The sequence below is a fragment of the Macaca thibetana genome, chromosome 1 (assembly GCF_024542745.1).
Source record: "Macaca thibetana thibetana isolate TM-01 chromosome 1, ASM2454274v1, whole genome shotgun sequence".
Lineage (NCBI taxonomy): Eukaryota > Metazoa > Chordata > Mammalia > Primates > Cercopithecidae > Macaca > Macaca thibetana.
Genome location: NC_065578.1, coordinates 174,375,858 through 174,390,527, shown reverse-complemented (window position 1 = coordinate 174,390,527; position 14,670 = coordinate 174,375,858).

Sequence of the window (14,670 nt, the reverse complement as noted above, 5' to 3'; positions counted from 1 at the left end):
TCTTTTTATGTATTAATAATCTTCCCATAGAAGAGTTTTCCAGTGTTCCACTTTGGGGTATTGACATCTGGCTGTCATTTTTATCAAAGTTGATTGAAGATGGGAAATGTTTTCCTCATTTCAGGATAGTGCATTTCATTGACCATGTATTCCTACTTCAGTATGGTATCCCTGCTATACTAATATCAGAGTCCATAGCCTCCCTGGTTTAAATGCTTCACAGCATAAATCTAGGTTTATGCCGTAGTAGAGGAGAGGTAATTGCTTTTACCTGTGCTATGAAAGAAAAAACCTGGAAATCTAAGAACATTTAAACAAACTTTAAGTTATTATTCTGATCTTAAGACCTATATTCATCTACTTTCAAAGGTAGTTGGTGCCTTTAGCTTTCCTGAAGTTAACTAGAACTCTGTGGCATGGCTTTGCCTGTTTTAGCCTAACTATTACAGCAGTACATGGCCTTTTCATCAAAGGTACTTCTTTTCGTTTTTTACATTTTGTAGCTGCCATTCACACTTCCATTTCCATTGTCCTTGTGTATGAATTAATTAAATATTCCCTTACATTTTTAGTGGAATTTTGTGAGATGGGGACTGAATATATTTTTGTTTAACTTTTTGTGTTTACCAGAAGTACATTAATTCCTAAATAATTAAGAAGATAAAGCTAAAGAGAATGTAATTGCTGGAGATATACTTAATATATAGTGAATTACACTTTAATATTTGCATGATTGTACTTTCTTTTATTCCCTGGGTGTTACATATTTCTCTGTAGAATTGCTGCATCTAAGATATTAGGTATATTTCAAGGTTAAATGGTTGAATTGTTTAATTTGCATTGAGTATGTGCATATCACCCGAAATAAGGCCATTATTATTTGTCAGAAAATGCAAATCTTTAGATGAACATGAATATTTTAGCACATAACACTTAGCAAGAAAAAAGAAAGAAAATAAATATCTTTTGTATAGTTTGATCCACATATAATATTTTGGTTTAACCAAGCTTTAATATACTAAATACCAGAAAATACATATATTAATCAAATGTAGGCATTTACCACTGTCTATTTCTGCACCTCTGGAGTTAAATCTGTCATGTTCATAGGAAGAATCCTGAGGATGACGGTGTGATGTCAAAAAAAGACAAATTTTAAATGTGAGCCAGGTGTTCTGTAAATACAAGCATTTATTCAAAAAGCACCTTCTTTTTTTATTTTAATTATCACTCATTTAAAAATGCAAATGCTCCTTCTATGCACATATTAATTGTAATTTGATTTTTTTTTTTTTTTTTTTTTTTTTTTTTTTTTTTTGAGACGGAGTCTCGCTCTGTCGCCCAGGCTGGAGTGCAGTGGCCGGATCTCAGCTCACTGCAAGCTCCGCCTCCCGGGTTCACGCCATTCTCCTGCCTCAGCCTCCGGAGTAGCTGGGACTACAGGCGCCCGCCACCGCGCCCGGCTAGTTTTTTGTATTTTTTAGTAGAGACGGGGTTTCACCGTGTTAGCCAGGATGGTCTCGATCTCCTGACCTCGTGATCCGCCCATCTCGGCCTCCCACAGTGCTGGGATTACAGGCTTGAGCCACCGCGCCCGGCCTGATTTTTTACTATTAAAAAATACATATGTTAGATAACTCGTCTAATTTTTTTTTAATGCATGGCTATTTGAAAGCTCCTTGGTAAGTCTTTTAGAAATTAAACTTCTTTGACTCTGAGCAGGACAGGTGATTTCTTGCATAGTTAGATAGCCAAACTACAGGTACACAGTAGTCCCTTTTTATCTGTGGTTTTATTTTCCATGGTTTCAGTTACCCATAGTCATTTGTGCGCCAAAAACATTAAATAGAAAATTTCAGAAATGAACAATTAGTAAGTTGCAAATTGCATACTATTTTGAGAGGCATGGTAAAATTGTCTGTCATTTCACATGGGATGGCAATCATCCCTTTGTTCAGCATATTTACATTGCACATGCTATCGCATGTTAGTCACCGAGTTGGCATCTCGGTTATAAAATTGATTGTCACAATATCACAGTGCTTGTGTTAAAGTAATCCTTATTTTACTTATTAATGTCCCAAAGGTATAAGATTCTGGCAATTTGGGTGTGCCAAAGAGAAGCCATAATGTGGTTCCTTTAAGTGAATAGGTGAAAATTCCTGACAATTAAAGAAAAAAACATCATATACTGAGGTTGCTAAAACAGATGGTTAGAATTAATCGTCTGTGAAATTGTGATGGAGGAATAGAAATTAGTGCATAGTACATATAGGTTTTGATACTATTCATGGATATCTTAGAACATATCTCCTGAGGATACAGAGAGACCACTGTGATTTTTTTTTTGAACCAGTTGGAAATGATAATCATAATTTAATAGTAAAAATAAAAATATTACTCTTACTGCTAAACAATGACAAAATAACTAAACTCATTTTTACATACCTGAAAGATGCAACATAATTCATTCATAACAGGATTAACACCCACAGTGATTTTTAGTTGTGCATTTATAATTTCTTAGGACTTTTCCTCTGTTCTTATATGGTCTGAAAGTGTATTTACAAATATTACTGACTTAAAGAAAATTACTTAGTTTATACCTAGAGAACATGAAGTTGTTTTAAATTTAAAACACAGTTTACTTCCAATTGCATCAAATCTAGTCTTTTCAAGTTAATCAATTTAATATTTTGTAAAAGACTGTCTCTCAAGTGATGCAGTATTTTAAACTACTTTGGTTATAATTATTTAAATACTTTCACAAATCTTTATATTGTATGAAGAACCAGAGGCTAGTGCTTAAACCAATAGCTGAGTCAACGAAAATTGAGCATTTAGCCTGAAAAGTAGTATAGATTATACACAGAACTCGTTTGTTTATTTTTGAGTAAAGATCTGGCTTCTATAATTCATTGCACAATTCTAAACAATAGCTCATTCACCTTCCAACTCCAAATAAAAAGTGCAGACAACATTCCATTAACTAAGAAATTTTCATCCACATACTAAGCTTAATTTAAAAATTGTCTCATTAAACTGATGTTATAAATATGCCATTCTTATTACATGTTTAAAATGTTTTATTCAAGTATAAGAATAAATGACTTTATAATCTTTTAGTGTGGTTGCAGTGATGGTAAGAGTTGTACATGGAAAATATTTTTAGTTTTAGAGAAAAAAAGGATTATGAACAAAAGCATAAAAAGTTAAATTTAAATAAAGCACCGTTTCAAAATGAGTTTCACAAAATTCTGTTTTGGAGTTGGTCATTGTAATTTAAGAGTCAATTTTCTTGTGGTTATAATATTTTAAATTATGTGTAGCAATTTATAAATAAAGTTGAGTCAGAGAAGAAAAGAATTAAAGTTAGGTTTAGGTATATATGGTCTTATATCTGCCATAGAAAATGTTTCATTAAATTTTCATAAAATTATTAAAAATACTTCCTTTTTGTAATTAAGGAAACTGAATCACAGAAAATTATCTAGACTGTTCTATTTTTTGCAGCCAATATTAAGTCCTAAATGTAGTTGTTTCCAAAGCTTGCATTCTGTACATTTCTCCAGGCTGCAAAGTACATGTTAGTGTATAAAAATGGCAACTAATGAAATACCCCAAATGCACTGAGAACTGAGTTCCTGTGTCAATGAACTAATTTTTTTCTTATTCTTTTAACCAAAGATGTAGTTTTCTATTTTTTTTTCAGTTATTTAACAGAATTATCGAGATTTTATTTTGTGCCCATTATCTTTCTAGGCAATATTTTTAGAATGTCACAAGATGGGAGGAGTGGGTGAGGGTGTGACTTGTGTAATCAGGAACTGATACTTGAGCTAATACCTGAATAACATGAAGTTATATTTTACATGTCCCCACTTTTATCTAGCTTGTTTGAAAACATGGTGGTAAGAATATCAGAAGAAGGAATTGCAATATAAAGATATTAAAGTAGAACAAGTTTGGATACTGTGTGAGAGAAAAACAATAGAAGTCATTGTGGTTGGATTGCAGTAAATTTAGAGACTCTTAAAAGTTCATATTCTGCCATGATATTCTCCATTCCTCTAAATGGTCTGTTCTACAAATTCCTCTCTTTCTCGTTATAGGTAATTTCAATTTCTATTTTCACAGAGACTTTAATATCACCTAAATGATTTGAATAAAACAATTTGATTTAACCGTGTCAGGTTAACATGTGACTAGATTGTAGTGACTCAATCTTTACAAGAACACTATATATTATATAAAGATATTTATGAATTCAAATTTTACTATAATTCCAAAAGTTTCAAGAAATTCAGAGATCAGAAATTTTAAATAATATAACAAAAATATTTCGAGAGAGGAAGACCTCTTAAATTTAGTATCCCTTTATCAGTCTCCCTTTTACATTCTGTTTCTACTGACACATTGGGATGAACTTAGATTTTATTGCAAGAGAGAAATAAAACTGTGTTAGTATTATACTTTGCTCAATGTTTTATCACAAGAGTAATTTAAACTGTTAAACCATAGGTGCTTAATTAATCAAAAATGGATATTAGGATTCTCAAACCTACTGCTCTTATTAAGTAAATTATCTGTTTTCCAAAGTAGGCACCTGAAATTGTCTTTCATTTCTTCCTCTTCTTCTGTATCTACCCAATACCAGCTTCCATTGTTTGTGCGCTATCAGTATCTGCCTAAATTGCTTAAACTTTCCATGCATATAGCTACTGTCTTAATTATGTCTTTTCTCTCTCTTCGTTTCATTTGAAATAGTATTGTATTTTAAAAATTGAGACCCTTCTGGTCAACATTTGTCTGCTTTCTACTTTAATATCAATCCCACATTCTTTTTTGTTTCCTAAGGAATGAATTTGATTTTATCACTACATTACTAAAAGTTCTGTACTTTTGATAAGTTCCATACTTACTAGCACAATGTAAAATATTCAATTGTGGTATTAACACGTATTTATATTTACTTTCATAATCTCACATTTTAACATTTCCTCTCTGCCACCACTCATACTATTCCTAGGTTATACATATTGCTTGAAATATCCCCCAAATAAGACGTGATTCCTTCAATTTTGCATGATATATAGGATATATCTCTGTGTTGCTCTTGCTGTCTATCTCTCTATCATTCCTGATCTAGTTCACACTGAAATAATTCCACAAAAAATTGCCAAAAAGTATTCAGTTTACTATCCATGATTGTACTTGGATAATTCACCTTGTGAGGATACAATTTATGTTTCCTCGACTTTATCCAGATCAACAGATTAGCAGTTTGCCCATTTATTAGCATTTTGAAGCTGATAAGTACGTCAAACCTTTTCTTCCATTTAGGAGTATTAAATGAAAGAGTAATAGCGCTGTTCTCATCAACACATAAAATCTAGCCCAATAATTTCACATCAAGAAGTGGCACAGATCATTCACAATGTAACAACTTAAATTAATTTTGATTAACTATCTCCTTATTTTGATTGGTCCTTATGAAGTCTCCCTGTCATCCCTATCATCCTTACTGACAGGATCATCAGTATAACTCATAGACCTGGAAGCCTTCAGCTCTAAGTTACTTTGATTTTTGCCAAATGCATGAAAAGCAGCCATGCTACCACATTCTTGATTGGTTTCTGCTGTGCTTAAATCTTTTATAAAGCATCTAGCTCTGGATTTACCTCAAATTTTCTTGATATATATTTTTCTCCTATTAGTGGTCTCAGTGTCTGAATAGCTTGAAACCAGAATTAAATGGATTATTGCCTGGCATTTGAGGTTCTTCATCTCCCTTTTATTCTTTCTGCTCCTAAACTGAAGCCATAGCCATAATTTATATTACGTTGTCAAAAATTATTACAGTCTTCTTGTTAATGGAACTAACTGTAGAATTGAAAAAAGTCATGAGTTTTGACAGAGTGTACTTATAAAGATTAAGAATATTGTACAGCAAAAGAATGAAAACCCAAAAAAGAAAGATCTAAGGAAGACAGGCGCATTGGTTCATGACTGTAATTCCAGCCCTTTGGGAAGCCCAGCCAGGAGGAATCCTTGAGCCCAGGAGTTCAAGACCAGCCTGGGCAACACAGTGAGACCCCATCTCCTAAAAAAAAAAAATAATAAATAACAGATGGGCATGGTGGTACATGCCCATAGTTCCAGCTACTCAGGAGGTTGAGGTGGGAAGACTAGAAGGTTGAAGCTACACTGAGCCATGATCACGCCCCTGCACTCCAGCTTGGGCATTATAGTGAGAACCTATCTCAAGAAAAGAAAGAAGAAAGAAAGAAAGAGAGAAAGAGAGAGAGAGAGAAGGAGAGAGGGAGAGAGGGAGGGAGGGAGGGAGGCAGGGAAGGGAAGGGAAGGAAAGAAGGAAGGAAAGAAAGAGAAGAAAGTTCCAAGAATTCCAGGGGAACCTTGCAAGGACTTTCCTTAGTACAAGATGCACTTTATTTTCATAGTGAGAACCAGTAAGATATTGAGACACACCCTACTCAGGGAACAAGGTATATATTAACCTAATAGCCTATTATTCCCCACTGACCACATAGTAACACCCAGGCTACACAGTTACACAACTGTATAAGGCAGGTGCATACCATCAATCCACACCTTTACGATAAACAGTAAGTAAGAGCTAATTCAGAGTACTTTTGGGAGTGATTTTAGTTTAAAATATTATAAGTCACTAGCTGGTATGTTTTATTTTTCTACTGGCCCAGAGTGTATACCAGAATTCCAAGTATCCCTTGAGATAAGAGTAGAATTACCACAGTGTAGCCACAAGTTAACTCTATCCTGGCATGCATGCCTTACACACAATTGTTGCAGTACAATTTTCAACAAGTCCATAGATTTATGAGGGCTTATGTTACATTTTGTTGGGTAGATAGCTTTGGCTTTATTTTTACCATTTATTTAACTCAGTGTTTGGCCTAGTACAAGGCACTTTTCACATGTTTTCTCTTTAAACTTTATCTGCCCTGTGCCTTCATTCTTCACTGTCTTAAACTATTGCCCTTGAATATCATTGTTGCTTTCTGAGCTTCTAATACGTACAGAGTAAATACCATTTATTGAGAGGATTAGTGAAATCTGCAAGATATTATGTTCTGCACTTTTTCTAATTTAGTTCCCTAAATTGTAAATATAAGGAGAGGGAGCTACTGTATGGTCTGGAAATAGGTGCATTGTAACAGAGATTTGCTAAAATATACTTTTATGCCAATTGGAAAGTAATTTATATTATGAAGATATAATGGCTAATGTAAATTATTCAATCAAATAAATATTTTCAGAAGTTTTAATGTTGTGGTTTCAGTAAACTAAAATGTAAATTTGGGAGGGTGCAATCAGTAATTCTGAAGTAACTCTTTAGTAGCAGACATTTGTTGTACCTTGGTGTCATAGACAGTATCCTAACCACTTTTCAACTTATTGAATCAGCAACCATAACGGGTAAGTATTACTACTAATCTAATTTCCAAAAGAAGAGACTGAAGCACAGAGTGATTCTAGTATCTCACTCATGATTTCACAGGAATGAAGAAGTAGGACTGGGATGCAAACTAGACCATCCAGCCCTACTGTTTGCAGCCTGAACCACAAGCAAATGGACATTTTCCTTTCATGGAGGTCAGGACAGATGGAGGACATATGTGAATAAGTGATATATCAGACAACTGAGGTAAATAAAGAGGCCTTAAAATCGCTGTTTATTTAATTGCAGCTGGTTTTTATGTCATAATCAGGTTGTTGCTATTAATTTTCTCCAAAGTTAGTATTGTCAAACCTGATTATTTATTTATTTATCATTTTTTTTTTTTTTTTTTGAAAATACAAGAGTACAGCCTGATGTTTGGAACCTTAATCTCTGTGGTCAGTAGCTTAACTTTGTGATATTAAACTACACATGTACTTCAAAATCTTCTTTTGAACTTGAAGAATATGCAGAGATACCATGTTTACACCTTTTAAAAGATCTCCAGGCATGTCTAATTTGTCATCAATGATAAGATTGACTCATTTAAAGACTTTAATCCTAGACTTCCAATATGGAGTAGAGGTGGAACAATGCAAGGCAAAGATGCAAGCAATCATCATGCATCACCTTCTTCTTTTGAAAAAAAAAAAAACAAAAAACTATGAATATTGTGAAAAGTAAGTTTGAATTTGTTCTTAAGTAGATTTTCATTAAATAAAGCATTTGAACCCTACTATGTGAACTCAGAGGTATTTACTATGATTTTCAGATACCTTAAAATTTATTGATTTTTAAATATACTTAATAGCATTTTCAGAGACTTTAGTTTATGTTATTTTTAAACTTGAAATCGTTGAGATCCATAGTCTGAGTTTAGAGAGTGAACAATTGTTCATCAAACTTTCCATTTGCACAAAGATGTCAAAAAAAGTGAGTCAGTCAAATTTTTGGTTTTGCAGTGCATAAAAATATATGTCTACACTGTATTATAGACTATCAAGTATGCAATAACATTATATCTAAAAAATGAACATATCTTAATTTTAAAACACTATATTGCTTAAAAGAAGCTAAAGATTATCTTAGTTTTCAGCAAGTTGTAATCTTTTTGCTAGTGGAGGGTCTTGCCTCAATGTTGATGTCTACTGACTGATTAAGGTAGTGGCTGCTGAGGGTTTGAATGGCTGTGGCAGTTTAAAAAAAATTGAGTTTGCTGCATTGATTGGCTCTTCTTTTCACAAAAAAATTATCTGTAGCATGCAATGTTGTTTGGTAGCATATTACCAATAGTAGAACTTCTTTCAAAATCAACATCAATCTTCTCAAACCCTGCCACTGCTTTATCAAATAATTTTATATAATATTCTTAATCATTTTTGTCATTTCAACAATGTTTATGGCATCTTCACCTACAGTACATCTCATCTCAAGAAACTAATGTGTTTGCTCATCTGTAAGAAGCAACTACTCATCCTTTTAAGTTTTATCATGAGATTGCAGCAATTCAGCTATATCTTCGGGCTTTACTTCTAATTCTAGTTCTCTTGCTGTTTCTACCACACATTTAGTTACTTGCTCACTGAAGTCTTTAACCCCTTCAAGTCATCCATGAGGGTTGGAGTCAATTTCTTTTAAATTTCTGTTAATGTTGAAGGATGCCTGAACTTACCAATTTTATTCAAGATGTTGATGAAAATTCTAGTTAAATTAAGTTGGAAAAACAGACAGAATGGCAGAGATAAAAGAGAGAGAAAGAAAGACAGTTAAAATAACACCACCTCTATCTACAGATGATATAACCATATTTATAGTAAATATCTCTAAAGAATATACAAAAAATTAAAGTTAATCCTGGTAAATGAGTTCAACAAGGTTGCAGTGTACAAGATCATTGTACACAAATCATCTATCTGTGTGTGTATCTATCGATCTATCTATCTATCTATCATACCAATGACAACCTGAAATAAAATTAAGAAAATAATTATATTTATCTTAGCGTAAAATACACAATATTTAGGAATGCATTTAACATGAGAAATGTAAGATTTTTACAATGAATGTCAGAAAACATCATTGAAATAAATTTTAAAAGATCTAAAATAAAGAAAATGTGTATGTACATTCAATAGAATATTATTTAGCCTTAAAAAAGAAAAATCCTCATGTTATATGCAACAACATGGATGAACTCTGAGGAAAATATGCTAAGTGATATTGAAAGACAAATACTATGAGATTCCATTTATATGGGTTATCGAAACAGTCAAACTTATAAAAGCCGAAAGAATAATGGTGGTTTCCAGGGTTTAGGGAGGGAAGGTAATGGGGAGTTGCTATTTAATGAGAGTAAAGTTTCAGCTATAAAAGTATGAAAGTCCTAGATATCTTCAAATGCTATACTCTATACTTAAATATATGTTAAGAGGTCAGATCTCATATTACCAGTTATTTATGAAAGTAAAAAATAAATGTAAAAAGAAATTTTAATTTTAATTAACAGTAATACAAACAATAGAAAACGATGCACAAATGTTCATTGATATCTGTAAATAAGGAATAAAGGTAACTAAAGATATGTAAGTCTACTATATTAAAAACAAATTTGAGGGGGACATTTGAAATAATTAAGTACATTTTATGAATTGAAAGACTCACACTTGTAAGTTTGTCAGTTATTCCCGCAAATAACTGGCAACCTTAGTGCAATAATATATCAAATCACAGCAAAATTGTACTGGAAACCCACTTCATGTAGAAAGAAAAACAAAGACTGAAAGTTAAGGGTTGAACAGATATTTTATAAAACCAAAGCAAAAAAGGAAGGGTAGGGATACTTATATCAGATAAATTAGACTATAAATCAAAGGCTGTAAATAAAAGATAAGGAATGCCACTATATAAAGTTGTCAATTTCAGCAAGCGAATATAATAATTATAAATATCTATGCACCCAACACCAGAGCTCCCAACTGTATAAAACAAATATTAATGGATCTAAAGAGAGATAATGAGATAGACTGCAATGCAATGGTAATAGGAGACTTTAACACCCCACTTTCAATAATAGGCATTATCCAGACAGAAAATCAACAACAACAACAAAAACAAAACCTGTAGATTTAAACTATATATGATATCTAATATGTCTTACTGACATTTACAGAACATTGTACCCAACTGCTGCATAATACACATTCTTTAAATGAGTACATGGAGCATTCTCCAAAATAGACTGTAACATTTCCCACAAAACAAGTCTATATAAATGCTCAAAAATATGGGTGATGTCCTTCATGTTCTCTGAACACATTGGCATAAAATTAGAATCAATAACAAGAGGAGCCTCAAAAAATACACAAACACATTGAAATTAAACAGAATGTTTCTGAGTGACCAATGGGTCAATGAAGATATTAAGAATGAAATTTTAAAAATTCTTGAAACAAAAAGAAAATGGAAATATAACACATAAAAATCTATGAAATAAGGTAAAAGAAGTACTAAGAAGAATTTTATAGCAATAAATGACTATAACAAAGAAGTAGAAAGACTTCAAATAAACAAATTGAGACTAAAATACAATATAGAATGTCGACTAAAAAAGTTAGATCTTTGACTAGACAAATAAAATCAACAAACCTTTAGCTAGACTATTTAAGAATAAAGAGAGACGAACAAATACCATGTAATTACTGCAATAGAAACAAAAAAAAGATGAAATTCAACATTTCTTTATGATTAAAACGCTTATCAAAATGGGTATGAGAAAAACATATCTCAAAATAATAAAGATCATACGTTACAAGCCCATGGATGACATTATACTGAACAGGGAAAAATTGAAGGCCTTTACTTTGTAGATTGGAACAAGATAATGGTGCCAACTTTTACCAGTATTATTCAACATACTGCTGGAAATTCTGGCGAGATTAATTAGGCAAGAGAAAGAAAGAAATGGCATCCAAATTGGAAATAAAATACTCATATTAGCTTTGTTTGCAGATGACATAATCTTATACCTAGAAAATCCTAAAGATTCCACCAATGACTGCTAAAAGTGATATATGTAGTAAATTTGTGAGACACAAATTTTGAAGAATACAAAATTAGCATATAATGATAAGTAGAAATTATATACATCAACAGCAAACCATCTGAAAAAGAAATTGAGAAAGAAATCTTGTTTACAATTACTCCAAAAAATATAAAATACCTAGATTAATTCCTAGACTAATCTAACCAGAGAAGTAAAGATCCATAGAAGGAAAATTACAAAAATGTGATAAAAAAAAAAATAAAGAGGGTACAAATAACTGAAAAATATTGCATGTTCAATGATGAGAATAATTAAGATTGCAAAAAAGACAATACTGCCCAAAGCAACTTCCAGATTTAATGCAATCCTTTTCCAAACACCACTGACATTCTCCATAGAAATAGAAAAATAAATTCTGAAATTCATATGGAACCACAAAAGATCCCAAATAGCCAAAGCAGTTCTGAGCAAAAGAAAAAACTTGGAGGCCTCATATACCTGACTTCGAAATTTACTACAAAGTTATAGTAAGTAAAAAGCATAGTATTGGCATAAAAATAAATATATAAACCAATGGAACAGAATATAGAACCGAGATATAAATGCACACATTTACTACCAAGTCATCTTCCAAAAAGCTGCCAAGAATATATAATGGGAAAATGACAGTATTTTTCATAAATGGTATTTGGAAAACTGGATAACTATATGCAGAAGAATGAAACAGGACCCCTATCTTTCACCATACAAAAAAAAAAAAATCAAATCAAAATGGATTGAAGACTTAAACCTAAGATCTGAAACTATGGAACTATAATGTGAAAAGAAAACAGTGGGGACATGCTCTAGGAGACTGGCCTAGGCAGATTTTGTGTGTGTGTGTGTGTTTGTGTGTGTGTGTGTGTAACATCTCAAAACACAGGCAACCAAAGCAAAAATAAATTGGGATTTTATGAAGCTAGAAAGCTTTGGAACAACATAGGAAACAATCCAAAAAGTGAAGAGACAATTCACAAGATGGGAGAAAATATTTCTAAACTACTCATTTGACAAGGAATTAATAACCATCGTAGATAAGGAACTCCAACAACTCAATAGCAAAATAATAATAATAATCCAATTAAAAATTGGAAAAATACCTAAGCAGGCAGTCCTCAAAAGAAGACATACTGATGGCCAGCAGCTACATGAGAAAAATGCTAAACATACAAATCATCATATAAACGTAAATCAAACCACAATGAGATATCATCTTACTTTCTTCAGAATGGCTTATATCCAAAACATAAGCAATAACGTGCGGAAGAGGATGTGGAGAAAGGGAAACCCAAATACATCTTTGGTAGAAATTAAAATTAGTACAGCTGCTATGGAGAAGAGTATGAAAGTTCCTCAAAAAACTAAAAATAGAACTACCATATGATCCAGCAATTCCACTACTGGGTGTATATCTAAAAGAAAGAAAATATTCATCAAAGAGATATCTGTATCTGCATGCTCATGTTTATTGCACTATTCACAATAGCTGAACTGGAATCAATCTAAGTGTCCATCAAATAATAACTGAATAAAGAATGTGTCTATATACACAATGGAATATTATTCAGCCGTAAAAGGAGATAAAATCTTGTAATTTACAGCAACACGAATGAAACTGGAGGCTATCATGTTAAGTGAAATAAGCCAAGCAGAGAAAGACAAATATATATCCTCATTAATATGTGGGAGCTAAAATGTGGATTACATAATAATCCAGAATAGATTAGACTTTGCCAGAGCCTGGGAATGGGAGGCAGTTGGGTAGAATGAAAGGGATAAAAAGGATATAAATATGATTATTACCATTGATGTGTGTTGATAATCACTTAAAAGGGTATAAATGTACTTATTACCACTTAAAAATGATAAAGATGGTAAATTACATATGTATTTTTACTCCAATAAAAATCTATTAAAAATAAAAACAAAAAATCAATAAAAATTTTAGCATATAAAACATTTTACTTAAAATCTTCTAAAATGTATATGGAATTATAATAGTTCAATAATAGGATAAAAATGATTTAAAAAATAACAAAATTAGAAGACATATTTCATATATGAACACTTTGTACAAATCTCTAGTTGTTAAGAAACAAGTAATGATGAATACTTAGACACATTGATAAATGCCACAGTATACAGAGTCTAGGAAAAGAGTCATGAGAATATGGTTGCCTAATAAATTTAAAAGTCTGTCCTGCTGTTAATGCAGTAGCATTAAAGAAAAGTGATAGTTTATAAGCAATCGTGGCACCTGACTGTATTATCTATTTGGGATAAAATAATTCCAGAGCCTTCCATCACTTCATTTACAAATATATATATTACAGTTATTGACATAAATTGATGCTCTAAGTATAAAAAGTAAACTCATTATATATCTAAAATAAAGTTAAGAAATTAATCTATTCTAAATTATCTTAGAATAAGTAAATATTTCTTATACAAAATACAAAAGCACCCAGTATGAAGGACAAATTTATGAATTAGATTACATTAAAATTAACAGCTTCAATTATCAATAAATACTGTTATTGGAATGGCATGGGGCAATTATAGAGTATGAGAAAATATTTGCATATAGATGCATATATATAGATACACACACATATGTATGCAACTATGGACTTATATCAAAAATACGGAAGCACATTTGACAAATTAATAAAAAAATACAATACAAAATAATAGTTGCAAAGAATTACAACACAGTATTTTAAAAGTGGCTATCATATGATAAGCAGATAGAAAGCCAATGACTTTTCAATGTCATCAGTCACTAGGGAAATATGAATTAAATTTATAATGAGATACCATGATACACCTACTAGTGTAACTTAGATGTAAAATAAGGAATATGACAAGTGCTTCAGTCAGCTCAGGCTTCTATATTTCATTTATATTAAATAATATATATTTTATAGGATAAATACTACATATAGATAGTGTAGCTGATAAATAACGAATTTTATTTCTCACAGTTCTGGTGGCTGTTAAGTCCAAGATCAAGGCCCTGGAGCATTCCTCGTCTAGTGAGGCCAATTTTCTAGTTCATAGATGAAATCTTCTCTCTGTTCTTGGTGGTGGAAGGGGCAAACAAAGTCCC